This window comes from Spodoptera frugiperda, chromosome 29, assembly GCF_023101765.2.
Source record: "Spodoptera frugiperda isolate SF20-4 chromosome 29, AGI-APGP_CSIRO_Sfru_2.0, whole genome shotgun sequence".
NCBI lineage: Eukaryota > Metazoa > Arthropoda > Insecta > Lepidoptera > Noctuidae > Spodoptera > Spodoptera frugiperda.
In genome coordinates, this window is record NC_064240.1 from 4,607,165 (window position 1) to 4,616,054 (window position 8,890).

General features: G+C 36.3%; 1 long non-coding RNA gene across 1 annotated transcript; it reads right to left on the reverse strand.

Annotated features, from left to right (window-relative positions):
* Nucleotides 1–1,227: 1,227 nt before the first annotated feature.
* LOC118268097 (uncharacterized) lies at nt 1,228–3,628 on the reverse strand. Its single transcript, XR_007707394.1, has 2 exons — nt 3,381–3,628; nt 1,228–2,903 (listed from the first exon to the last, which is right to left on the reverse strand). It is a non-coding gene; the product is annotated as an uncharacterized LOC118268097 (long non-coding RNA).
* Nucleotides 3,629–8,890: the final 5,262 nt, after the last annotated feature.

The window sequence follows — 8,890 nt, forward strand, 5'->3', positions numbered from 1 at the left end:
GGCGCCCCGTAAAGGACCATCGATCGCACGACACCCGCGTAGAGGCGGCGAACTTCTTCTCTTATGTACTATGCCTACGCGCCTAGCGAATAATAAAATGTTCGGGCAGCACATCTCACTCCGCGCTCAGGGTATCGGTCAAGTTGATATGGCCATGAAATTCCTGTACTTGTAGGTACTGTATTTATTCCGTGGTCAAAATTAAATAAATGATGAGCTGTCCACTGGTCCGTGAAGTGTGAATTTTGCCGCCCCCTGAATTTGCCGCCCGGGGCATGGGCCCCGGCTTGCCCCCCCCCTAGATCCGGCACTGGATATAACCAAGAGTTGTATTGTGAACCTGATTGAAAAAGAGTAACTTATGTAGTTTCTTACTCGTTCTTCTACATAGGAATCTACACTTCAGAACGGACAAAATAGCTTCTCTAGAAGATTGACCGACAGACAGACATTATTAATTTGTTCTGACGTTCAAAACTGCCTTCCTAATCTACTTATTTGTAATAAATAATTTTGACTTTAACTCTGCCTTATCATGACTATCACAAAGCCAAAGACATTTTTTCAGGTATAAAATAAAAAAGAAAATTACAATAAATTCTTAACACTTTCTAGTAACAGAACAAACGAAAAAAAAAAATCTAAAAAGAACAACGAATAGCATAAAAAACGCCAGTTATCGACAGATATTTATTTTAGTGGCTCCGTGGCATTTCACTTGATGCAACACTGAGCGGCGATGTTAATAGTAACATCAAATGGGCGCCATTTTTATTACAGAATACCAACACCCACATACACACGTCTGTGATATACTTGAATTAATTACTAATCATGTCTATAACACCCACGTGACCATTAAATCGTAAGTACACAAGCTGGAGATAAATAGTAGGTAAGCCACTATGGTCAAAAGTTGCATCACTTTCTTCCATTATCTAAAGTACATTTTATCAGAGAAAGGGTGAATTTATTACTTGACTTCTTTATTAGGAGGAGGAACAGTGTTTTTTTACTTGAGGGGGAAAATCATCCAATGACTTCTCCCGCCCTGGGTGAGGCGAGAAGAAGTGTCAGACTCTTACTGACTAAAAACCACCCCGTTCCTTCTCCTGCTTTGAGCCGAAGCCCCGGTAACCTCTTACGTTGTCCACAGCTCCGGATCGGGCATCAGCCCTACTGGGCCCTATCTGTGTGGTGGAATAGTTAACAAAATAAAACAGTATATTGTTAAGTATAAATGTTTATTACAATTATTTGTATAGAAACAAGTAAGTCTTCATTTAAGTTAGGGACGTGCCCTGGTCTACCTACTCCAAAACTAACCGCCGTACTCAGAGTCATTTAATGGTTATTTAACCCAATCCTTAGCGTTTGTTTTCGGAACAGAAACTAAGGAATAGGTTTAAGTAAACGTTAAATGTCTATGAATACAGCAGTTTGATTAACAAATTAAAACATATTAAAAAAGATCGAATAAAATTATCACATTTTCAACCTTAATGCATACAAAGTAAGAGTTCAAAACACTTGCAAGTTGTTATAAAAACAGTGCATTAACACTGAGATATCACAATTCCACATGGTCGTTAAGGCGATAGCAAAACAATTAACGAAATAACAAGTTTCCAGACAAAACAGGCACATTACGAACGTAATTGATCAGTTGTTATTGCTGACTCTGAAGATTCTATCAATATTTTTTTTCAAGTGAACGAACCAATAGCATTATAGGCCTTAATCACGTAATTATTGTATGTTTTTTGGTTATATTAGACTCGTATCCTTAGTACGAGTTTGCTTTACATTTAAAGTAACCGAAACGAGAGCGCATTCGGCGTTCTGATTGGTCGGTTTATTCGAGCCGGCCAATCAGAACGCCGAACGCGCTCTGATACATGACTGCAATGGAAGCTAAAGATTTCTGTATTTTATTTTCTATTGATGAACAGTAAATGGTTACATTATAAGAACTTATAAACTAGTAATACAAAAGAAAATATAACAGTTAAACATAGTTCAATACACAACCAACAACCCTGTCCTCATATAGACAAAATTAGTTTATGCAAGACTTGTAGTCAAAATGCTATCTGTCTAGTTATACTTCAGACATTAAAATACGTATAGTCTAACTGTTCGACGATGTAACTCGTTTAGTTTTAATATTAGAGATATTGACCGTGTGACGCTCGCCGCGTCGTCTTTCTTGTGCTCATAACTATAGGCCTCCAGTGTGACTTGAAACTAGTCGAGCTACTTCGTCAAACAGTTACGTAAGTAAACAGTGCAAGATAATTATCACAATTTATATAAGACGTTTAATCAACAAGTTATTAACAATCGTGTCTACTCGATGTCCGAATCGTCTTCATTCTTCTAAAGTAAGACCATTTCGACGTCAGCTATACGAGTAAATGTAAAAAAAGAAAATATTCATTTTTGCAACAAATCACTTACAATTGTATCGATTTCTTTAATGAACATTCTACGGTCTGCAGGTTGTAGTGAAGTGCATACAGCACGTGCTAAATCATCCATGTAAGTCTCTAATGGATATTTTTGTTTGGTATTCCAACAGTGTTTTACTGTAAAATTAGATAGATCAAATCGTCGTTTCCTCACGCGACTTGACGAAGGAACGGAAGAGCTCTTATCTATGTCATATCGTAGTAAATGTGAGAGAATTCGCTTGGTATTCGCATGGTTTTTTATCTTTTCGATTTCGTCTGGAGGTGCTTTCAGAACGAATGGCTCGAGGAAAGCTAGACTTCCATCAACATATTTTGCCACCCAATAATTCTTGCGGGCTTCGGACTCAGACAATTTTCCTTCTATGATCATTAACTTCAATCTTTTATAAACCATACTTAGACTATCCCATAGTCTGCGACATTTGTCCACTGGAAAAAAAAAACACGAAATTACGTTGATATAAAGGTACGCGTCCACAGGCCACATCGTCCCCATCGCACGCACCGCACGCAACGGATTTTAGTTTGTCTTGTATAGAAACTCATACAATAGCGTACACTGATCCGCATCGCACGGAACGCACCATCAGCAATGCCTACATGCGATACGTACTGATGACGTCATACGGAACGCGTTCGATGCGTGCGATACGACCTATAATGATTATAAATAAATAATGGCACATTTTTTTCTTGATTATAGATTTATACCTACTTGATGTCAAGTAGGTATATCAAATAGGTATAAATCAATAATCATCAAGTATTAACTTGATGATTTCTGAGTAAAAATGTCAATAGCGTTTGAAGCAATTTCCACACACGATAAAGCAAATCAAATAATAAAATTAAAATAGACAAAATATAATAAATACTACAAGTCTATAAATGTAGGTAAATACTTACCGCTCAGTTTCAAATCATCGGATATCTTATTCCAAGCTACCATCGTTACTTTTTCATCTTGCATCTCATATACTTTATATTTTTTTACTAGATGGATTAATTCTCCTTGTATTTTCGTCCAATTGCAACGCTTAGGCTCTTTCATTGTATTTTGTTAATTTTTGATACGTAATACGTTCGTAGCGACTGGCGGCGTGCGCGGGACTGAGGTGGGTGGGGAGCGGTGCGATACTGCGCTCGCGTCGACGACAGCGGTGTGGTGCGGCGGGAGGGGGGGATGGGCGAATAGACGCTCGTCGTAAGCGTTTCGTCGTTTCGAGTGACAAGAAGAGGTGGGAAGGGTACAAACCAACAGTTTCAGCAGTCAGCGGTAAATATCTTTTTCAATTAAAATTATTGCAAAGTTAAAACGAATCATGTAATTTATATTGTATTTCAAAATTTAATTTAAATGTCAAAATTACAATAAAAATAAATTAATAAATAAAAAGAATTGAAGTTATTTATCCCATGTAATGAGTATGTATTCCCAAATACTAATAAATATGAAAAATGGGTCACCTCTGGAGATGAAAAAGGATGACAATTGTGTATGAGCGAAGCTGTGCCCTCAACTACATAGTTACAAATAAGCCACTTAATATAATAGGTATATAATGCCCTTGTAATTCATAAAAAAATTACGATGGCGACGGAACAAAACAGCTATTAAAACTGTCAATATTCTACTCGGTTAGCGCAGTAGCTGGGCAACCGGCTGCCGTATAACGTGTAGGGGGTTGGATTTCCGCCCGGAGCAACTCTCAATAACGGTATGTCGTGTGTATGTGAAATTGTATGTTTGTAAACTTTGTGAACTACTACGATTTTCGGCTTTTCGAAAAATTTCACAGGAGAGAATCCTAGAGTGGGACAACGTACATTGTATAGCGGCATTACGTGGCGTAATGATGACCTCTGCCTACCCCTTCGGAGATAAAAGGCGTGACGTTACTTTTAGGTAATTCTAATACTACTGTTGTAGCATATATCTATGGAAGGCTCCATTTACTAGAAGTATCGAGTAGTGTGTATGTGTGTATACTCTACACATATTAGGTGTTTCGGAGGCGTCGGGCAACGCCCCACACACTAAATTAGCTCGAATAGGCAGAGGCTGCTACTTAGGTAATACATGTAGTTTAGAACTAACGATAGTTGTAGACCTAAAAGCTAAATTTTAAATGTTATTCGAATTAATTGTATTTTAATATTGCCTACTTTGTGATACTGTATAGGCATGCTAAAAAGGATGCTAGAATGCAGGGATGGAATGAACTATCCTTCTTTATTTATTTATATACTAATATACAAAGCTGAAGAGTTTGTTTGTCTGTTTAAACGCGCTAATCTACGGAACCACTGGTCCGATTTGAATAATTATTTTTGTGTTGAATAGTGCATTTATTGAGGAACGCTATAGGCTATAAAACATCATGCTACGATTAGTAGGAGCCGAGCAGAGCGGGTGAAACTCAAACTTATTTAATACAATATAGTGTTAACTGTAAAAATAATTAAGCCTACAGATGTACTCTGTATCTAAGTAAATTGCAGTATTAAGTAATTGGATCGTATTTTGGCAATTAATGTTGCCATGTAAGCATGACTTGGAATTCTTCTCTTGGCACAGATTTGTAACAATCATCATGTTTACGTTTGATCGTTTGAAATGCGTTTGTACTACTCCTGCTATCAATATGCTATGCTAAGAAAAGTCATCCAATGACTTCTCTTTGAGTGACGCTGGAGGGAGTGTCAGACTTACTGAATAAAACCGCCCTGTTAGATAAAGCCAAACTAATAATAAATCATTTTTTTAAACATTCAATAACTTCTCCTCCTTTGGCGAGGTGAGAAGGAGTTTCAGACTCTTACTGACTAAAATCACCCGTTCCTACTCCTGCTTTTCGAACCGGAGCCCCAGTAAACCCGCTAGGTAGTCCGCAGCTCCGGATGAGTGTTAATAAACTTCAGTATAGATTTTGTTACTAATCCAGAATTTATAAACAAACTAACAAGCAAACCTCAACCTTCACTAAAGACTAATTAAGTTATTGTTACATTTTTATTATCTAGTCCGAGGATGTAATGAGTAAGTACTTTTCCATCAATTGCTAGTTCAAGACTAAGTGCTTATTTATCCTAGGTACAGTATGCAACATTGTATTATTACGAGTTCCTGCCTCAATAATAAGAGCTATCATAGTGACAAAGCAAGTTAACAACACGCGTGTTACTACAAAGACACAAAACATCAAGTTAAAGTTAAAAATTCCCATTTTCGACTCTATTACAACGACTTGAAAGTCTAATAAAGATTGACCAGTCTTTCTGCACAATGATGAGTAAAAATACTAAGGTTCTACTTATTAACTGAAGTAGTAAAGGTTGACCAAAGGATTATTTACATCTTTTAAGGTAATCGAATGTTAGTTGGGTTCATATTTCTGTGGACTGTCTAGCGGGTTACCGGGGCTCTGGTTTGAAAAGCAGGAGAAGGAACGGGGTGGTTTTTAGTCAGTAAGAGTCTAACACTCACTCTCGCCTCGATTGAATGCTTAAAAAAAGATTCATGATTAGTTTGGCTTTATATTATTGTTTACAGGCGTGGCTTTAAGTATCTATTACTGATTTTATATGAAAATTAACACGTGCTTACACAAACAAGAAAATTATCTACTAAGTCTTTGGATACATCTAGAAATTAGTTATTAAGATCATATTACACTAATCTCCAAGTTTCCTAAATTAATATTTTGAGTAACTTAAGTAAGCAATATGACCTTTAGCAAAATCTTAGATACACCGCCGCTCTTCCTGGAAACATGCCTAGGACTACGAATTCAAGAGATTTAGGCCATCGGCGCTTATAATTACATTCTTTCTATATAACTTTATCGATCGTAATAAAAAAATAATATTTGAACAACAAAAATTTAGCGCATGGAAATTTTTTCCCCACCCACAAAGTAGCCAATGACTGATTTTCGGAAGTTTCCCAAAACTTAATAAATAGGGAGAACCGGTGGACAAACAATTTTATATACAAATGCGCAACAAAGCAAATGAGAACACAAAAAATACTTGAAACCAGTCGTTATATAATAACGAGCCGTGATTATGACATCAGGTTGGCAACTTCTCAATACGTAGAGATTCGCTTAAAAATTTAACACAAATTGCCTTGAGCATACTAACTTCTAAATTGAGTTGTTACGCTTAATATGGTCAGATTGTCCGCATACTCTGAAAGTTAGGTGCCATGGCGTCAGACTGGTATGCTAATGCAATTGTTATTTATATCTTAAAGAATAATAATATGTTGATACAACTGACAGTCGGTCAACTAATCGACGTAAATCATAAATGCTTCCCACGATGTTGTAAAGTGAATAATCTTTTAATTTTATAACTTTTTGTTTTGATCAAAATGGGTGTAGATGATACATTGACGTTCATAGATAGTAGTAGTATTAGGAAAATTCGGGATGAAATATCGAAACATCACTATTTATGTATGAAATAGTAGTTCTATGTAATATACATTATATAGAGGACTAAAGCTATAAAAAGAACATAAGAAAGATAATAAACGTACTTTAATAAGTACACATTCGAAAGACAAACTAACTACGTAACACCAATCATCCGCAACCAACATTAACAGACACGAAACTAGCAAATTCTTCGACTTAAGTAGACATCTTATAAAATATCAGTAAATGTTACATAAATCTATAACTATCGCATTATAAATTCGCTCGTGTACCTGTGTAGCTCAAAGTAAGGAGGCAGACTCGGCTACCCGAGGCCTTGTCGCGCAAGCGAGTGACATCATGCTCGCGACAGCCGAGATCACAATCAAGACGATTTACATTATCGTCCTATTGATTTACAAGCACTATTCTTGTTACCATTTCAACGTGCTAACATATAATTGGCCGCACACGTCCATTCGTCGAATAAAATCAAAATGGAAACTTACTTTTAGATTCGTAAATCAATAGTGTTTATCGGATTACAATTATAATCAGTTTTGCGGTTATTTTTCCGTTACACGTGGAAATTGCATTGAGAAAGAACACGCTGATTAGTTTGTATTGCATTTGCATACATGGTATTACGTTTCTTGACAATAAACTTCAGTGAAGGATCTTTAGTCAATGCCATAACACTTTAGTAGGATTATTGTTTGTAGTACACAGCACAGTATGAAGCATTGTGTTGCCGCCGTATCAAAAACGTGCCATGAATTACTCTATAAAATTGAATGTTATTGAAACCAGAAGAAGCTGATCACGCCTATAACGTGTAGATAATTTGAAAATGTAACATTGTGGCTATGAACTAATCCAGCAGACGTTCCACCGACCACAAGCATTGTGTTCAGCAAATTGCAAAACAAATGGCGTAATAGTCAGCAACACTTGTATTGAAACATACTAAGTATAATATTTGATATTTTTATGTAGCCACTCATACGTGTATGAATACTAATTCGACCTTTCTTGTAATGACATTGCCAATTGTAGGATAAAAAAACGACATAAATTTCGCGGTGAAATCAGACTTTTTGGCGCCAAAGGACTGAGCGTTTGTTTAGTATAAACGTTAGGTATAATAATTTGTTGATTTTGGATTGAATGTATTATTTGGCCTAGACATCATAAATTAAGTCGGTCGACGCGTCGTTTGACCTCTTTCAAGTATTTAGTTACGATGAACCTTTATCATTGGAAAATTTGGAGTAAATTCTCTATAAAGCCTTCGTTCTTGCCACGCATTCGTCTGGGTTTCTGACAATAATTTCTCAAGTTACGGATGTTTTTTTAAAGTAAATTTGCTTATCTAACGAGTCGTTCCTTGTAAGATATTAATGTGTTAAAACGAATTCTGTTAATAAGGCCATCGGAAAGGACCTCGTATCTGCAGTAGCGCGTTAATGTCGCAATATTGAAAATAAGTTATCGGTGACAAGCGATTTTACGCGTAAATAGCCTTAATGTAATCTGATTAACACGTTGCCTGTCTTTGCTTTATATACATAAATTCAGGTTTATATATTTATTCAATTTTAGATTAAGAATCGAAACCTTGTGTGTATTTGCGAAGCTATTATTAGATTACGTAACACCTAATTTGATGACTAATTTTGTCAGTAAGATCACTCTTTTTATCACTAGTAGCTGGTAGAAACCTAACTGCTGATCGAAAAAACTCCCTTTTTGCTATAAACCCTTAGTTTTTGACTCACATACTTCATCATCAATTCTCAAAAACCACCTTGTATTATTCTATATTTCTTTCCTACAATGTTAATAGAAACTCATCACTTTTCACAAAAACTATACGAATGGCAATAAATGTATAAATAACTTGACATCTTGCACCACACGGACTGACCGACAATGAGACCCATCACAAATGGTGCTACCGTAACCGGTGTCGCAGGTTCGAGTCAGTCGCGT